Source organism: Sorghum bicolor, chromosome 9 (genome assembly GCF_000003195.3).
Source record: "Sorghum bicolor cultivar BTx623 chromosome 9, Sorghum_bicolor_NCBIv3, whole genome shotgun sequence".
Taxonomy (NCBI): domain Eukaryota; kingdom Viridiplantae; phylum Streptophyta; class Magnoliopsida; order Poales; family Poaceae; genus Sorghum; species Sorghum bicolor.
This window is the reverse complement of record NC_012878.2, coordinates 8,433,497-8,446,617: the sequence shown is the minus strand read 5'-3', so window position 1 is coordinate 8,446,617 and position 13,121 is coordinate 8,433,497. Positions and strand designations below refer to the sequence as shown.

The following is a 13,121-nucleotide window of genomic DNA, read 5'->3' as shown; positions in this document are numbered from 1 at the left end:
AGTAATCGTATGTTATTTCCAACAAATTTTATCTATCTTTCTGAAAAACCTAACAACAATGTTCTTTAATTTGTAGGTGGAGGCCAGAAACTTATAGTTTCCACCTACCTTGTGGAGAGATGACTGTTACACTCCAGAACACTCAGAAGATCCTGGGTTTGAGTGTTAGAGGTCGTACAGTTATCGTACACTGCAGGCCCGATGGTTGGAGGGACAGAGTTGAGGCCTTCCTTGGAAGACCACTTCCTCCGGAGGCATCGGCGTACCGCACCACTAAGGTACCAATTGCTTGGCTTAGGCAAAGCTTTAGTAACTGTCCGGCACATGTGGACCAGGAGACAGTTGCCTACTACTGTAGAGCTTGGATCTTGCACCTATTTGGGTGTGTTCTTTTCCCTGACGGAACAGGGGACACTGCATCGTGGATGTACCCCCCGTGCCTCACTGACTGGGACACCACAGGTACTTACAACTGGGCTTACACAGTTATTATAAATTTGCTTACTTATGCTTACTTATGCATTGAATAAATTGATTGTAACGGTTACAGGTACTTACAGCTAGGCTTCGGGAGTGCTGGCTTACCTATACCGTAGCCTTTGTGAGGCGTGTCGTCGGACTGCAAATAGTTCTTCTGTTGGTGGTTGTGTTACCTACTGCAGCTTTGGATGTGGTCTCGTCTCCCAGTTGGACGGCCCATAGTTGACGCTCCTCGGGAATGGTTTGCAGTGGGCAACCCTCGTCACCGTCCGACGTTTGCCCATCTTTGGGACCAGCCGAAAGTCCCCTTCAGCAGGACTTCACGTGCGTACGTACAGTATGCCAATGAGCTCGACACGCTTAGGCCCTCCATGGTGAGTAAAATGCAGTAGTTCTTGTTTAATGTATGCTCAATAGTTTCTCTAACTTGTCATATACATGGCGTCGACCCCCTGGGTCCAAAACTGAGATTAAGTTTTCCAGGGGTCCAAAAGAGAATTTTCTTAAAAAAGGGCCAAATTGTAAAAAATTAGGCGCGACCCGCGCCCGCCGCTCCAATTTTCGCCGCCGCCGTGACCCTGCCGGCGGAACCGCCGCCGCCGGTGTGCTCCGCCCCCGCGCCCACGCCCATCCCGCCCCGGCAGCGCCCTCTCCAATCCTCGCCGCCCCCCGCCCCCGCCGGTGACCCTCCGCATCCTGCTACGACCTTGACACGCGCTGCCTCCACACCGCCACCGCGCCGACGCCTGCCCGCCCGCCTCCAAACCTGTTGCCGCCACCAGCCGGTCGCCCCCGAGGTTGGCCCCAGCCAGTCGCCCACCCTTGCCGTCATCCTCGGTCGGCTGGGAGGGAGTTTCCCCTGTCCACATCTCGATCTGTTGGAGGTCCACCTATGATGAACTCCCCGCCCCGGATCTGCCCAATCTGACATGCGACTCCGTCCAGGTTCTTGTAACACCCTTGGACCGCCGGCGATCGCCGTCGGCGTGAGCGCACGCGTGGACACAGATGTACGAGGAAGCGGGCGAGGTAAACCCCTCTGCCTTGGCTTCGAATCTTTACTGAATGAACGATGGTCCTCTCTGTTTACAAGTCCAGGCATATATCTGCCGATACAGACTCTGGCCAACTGGCCCTACTGGCAGTACAAGTATGAAAGCGTAAACTAACAAGTGCGTTTAACAAGTAAGGAAACGCCTGGATTGTGGTACACCCTCTCAGTGTCCAGCTCCAGGTGTGACACCTCCCCCCGCCGAAGATGCAGCTTGTCCCCAAGCTGGCGCGTTAGGAAAGCGCTGTTTGACGACGTTGTAGTCTTCCCAGGTTGTAGCTGATGCCGGCAGCCCTGACCAGGTGAGCTTGACCTGAGGTATAGCTGTGTTGCCCTTCTTTACGAGTCGGCGATCAATGATCATGTGTGGTTGAGTATCCACCGCCTCCAAATCAGTGACACCTGGTAGAGATTCATAGACAGGGGTATAATCTGCAGTAAATGGTTTAAGTTGTGAGATATGAAAAACTGGATGGATCAAGGCGCCGTCAGGCAACATCAGTTTGTATGCGACTGAACCCACTCTCTCCAGAACTTCGTATGGTCCATAATACTTGTGTGCCAATTTGGGGTATGGTCTGTTGGCGACAGAAGATTGTGTGTATGGTTGTAGCTTCAAGAGTACCTGATCACCCACATTGAATTGACCCATACTGCGTTTCTGATCTGCATAAAGTTTCATCTTGTTCTGAGCTCTGGCTAAATGTTCTTTGAGAGACTGCAGATGGAGTTCCCTGTTGGTAATTACTGCAGCAACTGATGGGTCAGTGGCAGGTAGAATGGTAGGTACTGCAGCAATATTGTGATCATACCCATATAAAGCTTTGAAAGGGGAACAGCCGAGTGATGCATGATGAGATGTGTTATACCAGAGTTCAGCGAGGGAGAGCCATGATTTCCAGGTTTTGGGATCCTCCTGGACAGCACACCTAAGATACATTTCCACACATTGGTTGACCCTCTCTGTCTGGCCATCTGTTTGTGGGTGGTATGCTGTGCTCAGTTGTAGGTTGACCTTGTAAATCTTGAAGAGTTGCTTCCAGAAGTGACTGACAAACACAGTGTCTCGATCAGAAACAATAGATGAGGGTAACCCATGGAGTTTGACCACTGTATCCATAAAGAGCTGGGCTATGGATGTAGCTGTGTAAGGATGTTTCACTGGTATGAAATGTGCATATTTGGTCAGTCGATCCACAACTACCATGATGACACTGTAACCCTCAGACTTAGGCAGTCCTTCTATGAAATCCATAGATAAATCTTGCCAGACCCCCTCAGGAATGGGCAATGGCTGCAGGAGACCCATAGGGTGGTGTAATGAATGTTTGGCTTGTTGGCACACAGCACACTGCTTAACAAAGTTCTCCACATCCTGTTTGATTCCCTTCCAAGCGAAGTACTTTTTGATTCTGCTATAGGAAGCAGCTATGCCAGAATGGCCCTCCAAAGCACTGGAGTGGCATGCAGCTATGAGTTTGGTTTGAAGAGCTGAGTTGTTACCAATCCAAACTTTGCCATGGTGCCAGATCAAGCCGTTGGTCAAACTGTAACCCTGCTGGTCTGGGCTGTGTATAGCGAGCCTTTGGAGGAGTTGTTGGGCATGGCTGTCAGTAGTGTAACTGTTGAGTACTTCCTGGATCCAAGCAGGTTGGACAGCAGAGACTTCCTGAAGTGCCATTAAATGTCCCACTCTAGATAGTGCATCAGCTGCTAAGTTCTCTTGTCCTTTTCTATAAACAATCTTGAAATGTAAACCCATTAATCTTGTCATTGCTTTCCTTTGCATCTCAGAGTGCAAATTGTGTTCATTCAGATAAGCTAAGGACTTATGATCAGTCTGAATCACAAATTCTTGTCTCTGCAAGTAATGTCTCCATTTTTCCACAGCCATGATCAATGCTAGGAACTCCTTTTCATAAATTGAGAGTGTCTTGTGCTTCTCACTGAGTGCTTTGCTAAGGTAAGCTATGGGTTGACCATGTTGCATTAAAACTACCCCAATTCCATCTTGACATGCATCTGTCTCCACAGTGAATGTGTCCTGGAAATTAGGTAGTGCCAACACTGGAGTTCTTGTCATGGCAATCTTGACATTGTCAAAAGCAGTTTGAGCCACAGGGTTCCAAGCAAACTGTTTGAGTCTCAAAATAGCAGTTAAGGGTTTGGTCAGGATGCCGTAATTCTTTACAAATTTCCTATAGTATCCTGTTAAACCCAAGAATGCTCTGAGTTCTGTCATAGAAGTTGGTACTGGCCAATGCAACATTGCTTGAATCTTCCCTAGATCAGTGGAGACTCCTTTTGATGAGATGATATGGCCCAAGTATTCTAGACTATCTTGTGCAAAGGTGCATTTTGTAGCTTTGAGATATAGTTGATGTTTCTGGAGTGTGAGCAATACTTGATCCAAGTGGATGAGGTGATCTTCCATGGAGTTGCTATATATCAGGATGTCATCCAGGAAGACTAGGACACACTTTCTGAGGAATGGCTGTAACACTTGGTTCATAACACACTGAAAAGTTGCTGGGGCATTTGTCAATCCGAAAGGCATGACTTTGAACTGATAATGGCCCTGATGTGTCTTGAAGGCTGTTTTATGTTCATCTTCAGGTAACATTCTGATCTGGTGGTAGCCGGATCGCATGTCCAGTTTGGTAAACACCTTGGCGCCAGACAATTCATCCAGAATCTCCTCAATGACAGGCATTGGAAACCTATTCTTCACTGTGAGATCATTCAATTTTCTGTAGTCAACACAAAAACGCCATGTGCCATCTTTCTTTTTCACCAATAGTATAGGAGAAGCAAATGGACTATGGCTGTGGGCAATGAGGCCAGCCTGTAAGAGATGTTTCACCTGGTTTTCAATTTCTGTTTTGTGCAATGGAGAGTAATGGTAGGGTCTGCAATTGATTGGAACTGACCCTGGTATCAAAGGAATGGCGTGATCATAGCTTCTTTGGGGTGGAAGAGTTTGGGGATCAGAGAAGACAGTCTGGTATTTGTTGATAAGATCCCTAACTGCTGGTGGAGGCACAACTTCCTCAGATGCAGTAGGTGGTGAATCTGCTATGTAGTCCATGAGGACAAAAGCCCAAATGTCATTGCCCTTAGTAGCATTGTATACTTTGGTAGCTGATATGGAGGACAGTTGGAGTGGTTGTTCCCGAAGGCCTTGTAATTTGATCATCTCCCCTTGTTCTGGAAAGTGGAGAATTTTGTTCTGCCAGTCACACTCCATAGGACTATGGGCCTCTAGCCAGTCAAATCCCAATATAGCATCATATGGGTTCATATCCAATACAATCATATCAGCTGCAAAGCTTTGTCCTTGGCAATAGCATTGTAACTTAGGTACCATTCGATCAGTCACCAAACTTTCCCCATTGGCTAGTCTAACTTTCTTTTTCTTGATGGGTATGGTTGGCAGGTTGGCTAGCTGCACAAAATTTGAGCTGATAAAACTGTGAGTACTGCCACTGTCTACTAGGATGAGCATCACTTTATCTTTCACCCTTGTCTTGAGTTTGATGCAGTTAGTTGACTCCTGACTAGTGATAGCATTCAGAGACAGCTGACTAAACTCTTCCTGTAATTGATCTTCCACTGCCAACTCATCCAGTACTTCATCAGAGTGCTCTCTGTCGAGATCATTGGCTACTATTGCATTGGTCTGTGGTTTGTTTCGTTTGGGGCACACTGCCATGTGTCCTGGAACAAATTTTTCACCACAGCTGTAACAGAGGTTATTGACTTTTCTGTAGTCTCGTAGTTGTCTATCTCGCCACAGAGATGGGGCAGGAGTGGGTTGTTTAGTGTCCCCTCTTGGTTGGACATGTTGCTTTTGTGAATTGCCATACCACTGATATTTGGCCTTGTTTCTGTCTTGCACCCCTTGCTGAATTTTTGCAATAATAGAGGCTGTGTGAACCGTTGGTGGTCTTTGAGGCTCCACAACTCCTCTGATGTCCTCCTTGAGGCCTCTAATGTACTGAGGTGTGAAAAAGGCTTCATCATATTGAGCATTGTGCATAGTAATTGTATACTGCAGAGACTGAAATTGTGCTGTATATTCTTCCACCGTTCCAGTTTGCCTGAGATCCAATAGCTCATTCATTGCTGCCCTGAAGTCATCCTCCCCAAATTCTTCTTGGATCACTTGACAGAAGTGGTTCCAGTTTTGAAAAGTGTGACTTTGCTTGTATGCCTGGTACCATTTTGCTGCATTGCCTTCAAAATGTATATGGGCAGCTGTAATCCACATTCCCTCTGGTAACTGATAGAGCTCAAAATAACTTTCACAGTTGTCTCTCCAAATTTTTGGGTCTGTGCCATCAAACTTGGGAAATATCATTTTTGGCATTGTTGGGCCTAAGGTCCTGTGTTGTCTGACTGTAGAAGGCTCTTTGTAGTCCCCCTTGCCTCTTAGTGAATCCTTGTTATCTTTCTTGTAATGTTTGGGATGTGACTGTGTCTGCTTGTGGGTTTCTGGTTGCTTCACTTCTTTGCCTTTGGCAAATAGGTTCTCAAAGGGTTGCTCTTCCTCTGACAGGTCAGATGCTGATGTACTGTCATATTTGGCATCTTCAGCGAACGACCTCAATGTAAGCTGGGCTACTGCAGCCCCATTTGCCTTCACCTGCTGTGCTATCAGTTGTTGTTGCTGGGCATAGCTGTCCATTGCTGCCCCTCTGATATCCATTTGTGCCTTCATTTGTTGCTGAACTGTGCCTATATCATCCACTCGGGAGAACAGGAGGTCCAGCTGGTCCATCATTTGATCCCAACGAGACTTGTCTTCCTCAGTGTTCTTGGACATGCTGTCCAAGAGAATTTGAGTTTGCTTGGAGGGTTTGATAGGAGCTGTGATGGCTGATACAGAAAGATCCAGGAGCGGTCAACAGGTTTGGACAGATCCTCCCCTTTTTGGTTGCTGCTACCTCACACCGCCGCCTGAGAGTGAGGCTGATCCGAGGAATTTTACACGGGAACAAGCGCCCCGCAACCCAAGATCACGGACACTCTCCCGCCAACGCCACCGCACCGATATGAAGGAACAAGCTACGGAATTTTACGCAAGAACAAGTGCCTTGCAACCCTCACCGTGCCTTCAAACGTGCCAATTGCTGTAAAAGAGCAGAAGTTGTGGTGCTCTCAGAGGTTCACGCCGCCGAACCAGGTTGTTGATGTAGTCCCCCAGGTGAAGTGTGCTTGTAAAGAATGTTACGGATCTGAGAAAGGTGGTTTGTGGAGGTGAATTTGGTGGAAGGCATCGTCGGACTAGTTCGCGGACCCGATCAACCAAAGGAGGGACCTCTGGGTTCTCTGGTCGAACACCTTGCGGGTGTGACCCGAGAAGAGCCTGCCCACCGGAATTACGATCGCGATCTACGCAAACTGACCCAACAGCAGCCCAGGCATGGATGGAAAGTGAAAGGGGTGGTAGATCGTAGAGTAGTGGAGTTGGGAGATGGGTGGATGGGGCGGATCCGTCACCTGATACTTGTCGGAGTTGGTGCGCGACGAACTGGTAACTGGCGATGATGAAGAGCGGTAGAGCTCGACACCCACGCCGAGGATAGAAGGCTCCGATACCACTTGTAACACCCTTGGACCGCCGGCGATCGCCGGCGGCGTGAGCGCACGCGTGGACACAGATGTACGAGGAAGCGGGCGAGGTAAACCCCTCTGCCTTGGCTTCGAATCTTTACTGAATGAACGATGGTCCTCTCTGTTTACAAGTCCAGGCATATATCTGTCGATACAGACTCTGGCCAACTGGCCCTACTGGCAGTATAAGTATGAAAGCGTAAACTAACAAGTGCGTTTAACAAGTAAGGAAACGCCTGGATTGTGGTACACCCTCTCAGTGTCCAGCTCCAGGTGTGACAGTTCTCCTCTTCCTCACCCTCCCACCCTGTTTCGTTCAGTCCTTATATATGTTGGGTAGCGCTGGCTCGGTCATGGAAGCGCTCGGATCTGTTCTCTGTTGGTTTGCCGGTGGCAGTTGTCTCTCGAAGTGTAGCTCGCATGTCAGGCTTTGTTTCACCGTGAGGCTCTCTTTCACCTATAGGTTTCGTGTATCTGCTCTTATGGAAAGCTTTTGCTGTTAATTGTGAGAAGGTTCCGCGACAAGTCCCTTTGATCTGTAAGGTTGTTGTCAATATTAGCCATGGTTGATTTGGGCATGAGGTAGATTTAGTAATGGTGTTTCTAGGATTCTGATTTCGGTGTTAACTTTGGGTCAACAATAGACTGAGAATTATTGTTAATAAGTACCTTCCATGTAATAATGTTGGATGATAAGATCCTTCTGTGGTTCATTCCAGTTCTCATGATCTTGTCTCCTCCTTTGCATCTCCAGCCGCCTGACATAATGATCTTTCTCTGTTTGCAATTCAGGAGGGAGTTTTGAGAAGCTCAAATGGCTCCTAAAGATACACGTCTAACATTGCATATTTATTTCTATGTGCGCCACTCTTGATTAGTAAATATATGCAGTTCATGTTTCCTTTGCATGTGTGTCGCCATTGTTGAATTGTATCAGGCCTTAGTTCATACTATAAAATAGGCGTGGCCTTGCCACACCATTCGTTTGATTGTGCCTGTGTCAGTGTTACGGGTCAGGGACTCCGACAGTCTGTGTGGCTCAGGGGCGAGCCCTACGGGTGGCGCATGGGCAGGGTTTTTGTGAAATTGCCGTTCATGCTTTTGTAGTTTAGACATGCACATTAATGTTGTTAATACTATATTTGGAGGGCGTAGAGGTGCTTCTGACCTTCCCATTATATATTATATGGCACCTAGGAGAGTGTATAATTCTGCTTGAAAAAATATTTTGTGTATTTAAATGATCTTTTCTGTGAATCTTGTTACTGTAAAAGTTATAGATAACTTACATATCTATGTTGTCCTAAAATTTCGTGATTTTAGCCCACCAGACTTGGGAGTTATGATTTTTTTAAGTTCCCTGTCAGGATTTTGCCGTTTGCTGTACAGCCCTGAACATTTTTGTTTTTTCTTACCTAGATGGCTGTAGAGGGCGATTGTCGACTGAACCAAATCCTGGTATCTACACATAGGCAGCAATACATTTAGGTGATAGATTCCGAGTAAGAGATCAGGCAATAACATAGTAAGTGGCACTTTAGTATTCATGTTCATATAGCTTACACAACATCCAGTGTGTAATTTCTGAAATTATAGAAGAAGTGAGTGATCCCCAGCAAAAGGGACTTTATTACCTTTGTTGCATATCTGGTGAATTGAATGCTGATTTGAATTACTTATGTTATCTATTGTTTGTTTCCTGTAGGTCCATGACATTGTTGCAGCTGCTCGTGTCCATCCCTATCTCAGGTAAGCAACACAACATTGGTGGCGAGTAGCAGTACAGCCAACTCATTTTAGTTTCAGCTTTGAATTACTTGTTAGATTCATAGGAGAAGGCCAACAGTTTTAGATTTATAGCAGAACCTATCTTTGCATATTAATTGCTCTGTTCATTGATATAAGTTCGTGACTTGCCTACTCACATGAACCTTCGTTACATATCAATCATCATTTCATAATCATTTAATTATTACTAGCTGCTTATTTTGAATTGATGTGCTATTTTTCATATGCAGTCTGTATGCACATATGAGTATTTAATTCACTGAAATTTTATAAATCTGACAGATGCTTTGATCTGAACTTGTATAAACCCCAAGATGAATTATCTGTTATAGCTACTGGAAGTAGGTGTGATATTGACCTATATGAGCAACTGTAAACTTTTGATCAAATTTCTGAAGATGCTTGTATTTTGATGTTGAATTCTAGCTATGTATGTACTGAATGAACTTTCAAAGCTCAGTGTGATATTTGTAATAATTGTTGACAGATCAATTTTCAAGCTCCATTTGTAATAATTGATGTCCGATCAGTTTTTTTTAAAAAACCATTGGGTCTTTGCCGAGGGCCCTCACTATAGCCCTCGGCAAAGAATTAGTCTTTGCCGAGGGCCTAACTGAAGCCCTCGGCAAAGAATTTTTTGAAAACAATTCTGCATATTTTCTTTGCCGAGGGCCATAGGTGGTGGCCCTCGGCAAAGACTCCATCCAAAAGAAACGACGTTGTCTGTTGGCCCTCGGCAAAGGCTTTGCCGAGTGCCTGATAAAGAGCCCTCGGCAAAGGCTCTCTTTGCCGACTCAAAATTTCCCGAGAGCTCTTTGCCGAGGGCTGCCCTCGACAAAGCCTTTGCCGAGGGTTTTTGGGCTTTTGCCGAGGGCTTCAGGCCCTCGGCAAAGAGGGCGCGTCCAGTAGTGTTCCCCACTGAGAATCCCTAATCCATCGCTAGATCTGCACTACTTGCGTGTTCCTGAGGTGAGATTTTTGGCCCATCGGCCTCCCTCTCTTAATCCATTCATCACTTGTTCATAAGGGTTCAATTAATGGTTGTATTACTGTACTGTACACATTATTAGGCCTGTCATTTATTCATTCAACCTAGGGTTTTAACACGTTTTATAGTTTTTATTAAGTCTGCAATGTAGTGGAGGCACTAGTAGCTTGAAGAACTGAAGCAACTTGAGTTTTGGCTGTAATTTCAGCGTCAACAAAATTTGCATGCCTATGCTCTGTTCTGGGATTGTGTTGATCTGATGACGAGATCCAACACTGTTCCCATTTTGATATATTTGTCTAAATTACATAGCTATAAATTTCACGTCAGCTAGCGGAGAATGAGGAATTGTTTGAGAAGGCCAAAAAGCCTAAAGTATAAAGGTAGCCATGCCAGCACTAACAAGTTCTAGAGGACAGCCATTCAGTCCACTCTAGCAGGTTAAGGATGTTTCTAATTGTTTAGTACAAACTTTATTTAATTAAATCATCAAAACTTCTGTCTTGTATGTTGTATCAATATTTTGTTTCGCTGTGCACTCATTCAACTCTTAAATTGAAATTTGCAGCAATACTTCAAGATGGTAATTTCCTTGGTTCAATCCCAGAGGAAATTGGTAAGTTCTAACAAATTAATAAAATGTATGTCTTTGTATATTTTTATTTTTATTGCTAGATGTTCTTGTAAATTTTATTGTGTTGGATCTATACATGAGAGGGAGAAGAGAGGTTTCTGCAAGAGGAAAAATGTTACTTTTGACTTTCCCTGTGGTTCAGATGACTCTCAGGAGCGTTTCACATAGTTAATAAAATTGTTTAGTAGTTGGTGCCTTATGGCCGTGTCCTTAGTTATTTAGTTGGTTTGCTTGCTATGCTTGTTTTCGTTTATGCTATACTACCAGTAAGCATCTCGAATTCCGCCATCGTATTAGTCTCTCTTATTCATTATTTGTTGAAAATAATCCTGACATTGACCCAGGTGCTGATTGATGTTGTCTCAACTTTGGATCAGCAGCTCCCTTGGAAGGTCAGCTTGATAACCCAGTTTACAGTGCAATAACCTGGTTTCAGAGATGTCATTCTATTATTCCTAGTTGATTTAATGTGTTCAAGGCACAATGTTATGATAGACTTCATGGCACAATGTTGTTGCCAGTTTGCAATCTAGTTAAGATTCTCAAACATTGAATGATTCTCAGGTTTTCATATCTTGATCCGAGGCATGTAGAAAGTATCGTACAAAGGAGTGGTATCTACATGTAAGTGGTACACACAATGCTGACTACACTTGACTTTTGTTAACTGGTTGAAACTTAACAGTCTTGTAGTGGTTCATGTAGAGAAAGCCTTGGCGGTTCCAAAAGGCTCAAGATGCATGGTGAAAGGCAATGTCGTGGCAGAGCATGCATACAGATATTATTGCCATGAAGTGATTTTCTGGTTCATTATCAGAGGAAATTGGTAAGTTGTTGCCTCAATATACTGTAGTTGGTAGTGATATAGCATGGTTCATTGATTGAGCTAGAAGGGGTTGCCAATTATCTATCAACTTTCTCCTCAGATGACAGAGACATACATCATTATACATTGATCCATTTCAATTTATCTCAATCCACTGATAATATTTGGTCAGATCTGTTCTTTGCATTAACAACACTTGTTCTACATGTTCTCATGTCTACCCCTGATGTGCATGCAGCTAGCTTTTGCTAGTACCCGTACATGCTCAGAACTGCACTAGTTTGTTAAAGAATGCAGACATGATGCTAAAAGATTTTCATTGTTAATCCCTTAGCTAATAGCCATTACTTTGGTAATCATGTGGTATTATGTTTGATTTAGTAATATTCTAACCTGCTTTTTCTAACATATAAGCAGCGCATTCAACAACACCTAGGGTCTAGCGTACCCTACGTGCGCTGCCCGGATCAGTTCTATTATGAAATTGATTGGAGGTAGTGTGAGCAAACTTGAGATATTTTTTATTCGAAAACTGATGCTAATATAACATGCTATCTTACACTGACTTGCTGTCTTTCGGTTCGCTTCCAACTCGAGGATTGGCTCAAATACTGGCATAATTTTGAGCTCATGGATTCCATATCCGCATTGAAATTTTAGTTTGCTTAAGGCTGGACATCTATTTGTTTGTGTGCGCGTAATGTATTCTTTTGTTTGTTAGACATGGAAGAAATGTTGAAACTGGGATGTTAATTAATAAAGTGCATGATGTAATAATTTGTTTTTCCCTGAAATGGATTGTTTTTTGTAAGTTAATTGATGTTCTTATCATATATATGTCATGTTCAGTGCATGCTTGGATGTGTTCTATGGTTGTATGGTGCCTAAAAAATCTCCTAGAATGCCTGCAAATGAACAGGGCATAATAGAATGATATTATCCTTAATTTCCCGAGTGTAATTGTTACATAATATTTGCACATGCTTTCCCGAGTGCTATTGTGCCCAAAGCACACGGAATAAGCAGCCGTTAGATAATCAACCTGCCGTTACAGTCTAACTTCCCTAGTGCAACACGCTCTCCCTAGTGGATGGGCTGGGCACATGGAACTCCAACTTTCCCTGGTGTGTACGAGTAAACACTCGGTGAAGCCCGCATTTCCCCGAATAAATGCCTCCGACGGAGGAGTTCCGAGAGCCAGCGCTCGGAGATAGGTTTACCGTGTGTATTCAGCCTGTTCCCGAGTGTTATTTGTACTAGGGCAACTCCACTAATCTGGTAGTGTTGAGATTTAATATTCAGCCAAGCCAAGGACCAAAAGCTGCATGCGCGCCCACGCCAACTCGATCGCTCGTCCGATCCAATCGCTGAAGGTTGTAAAAAAAAACACAACAGTGTCAGAAAACAATTCTGGTGAACAATATTAAATAGTGGGAATAAAGCAATGTCTAGTAAAGAGTGTGAAAGTGCCTGAAGGGAACAGTAGCATACCAGAGGTCATGAATAGTCAATCAATAGGGTCTTAAGCCCTCACTGGCCTTCATTTTAGGCCATCCGCAATGGCTATCAAATAGCTAGCTAGGATGAATTTTATTGGCTCTCAATAGCGCTTTACAAATAGCTAGCGAGATGACGTATAAAAATAATAAAAAAGTAGCACTCTCATTGGCTATTGAGGAGAGAGATCAAATAGCTAGCGACTTCCTAATAGCTAGCGACTCATAAATAGATAATCTAG

The 13,121-nt window shown here is 44.5% G+C and overlaps 2 long non-coding RNA genes across 3 annotated transcripts; both read left to right on the top strand.

The window, feature by feature from the left end:
* LOC110430572 lies at positions 1,263–9,450 on the top strand. Of its 2 annotated transcripts, XR_002447919.1 has the most exons (4): positions 1,263–1,425; positions 8,567–8,672; positions 8,853–8,896; positions 9,218–9,450. It is a non-coding gene; the product is annotated as an uncharacterized LOC110430572 (long non-coding RNA). The 2 variants fall into 2 exon arrangements; XR_002447918.1 differs by lacking the exons at positions 1,263–1,425; positions 8,567–8,672 and having other exon boundaries at positions 8,687–8,896.
* Positions 10,175–11,378, top strand: LOC110430142. Its single transcript, XR_002447406.1, has 4 exons — positions 10,175–10,363; positions 10,492–10,539; positions 11,122–11,181; positions 11,251–11,378. It is a non-coding gene; the product is annotated as an uncharacterized LOC110430142 (long non-coding RNA).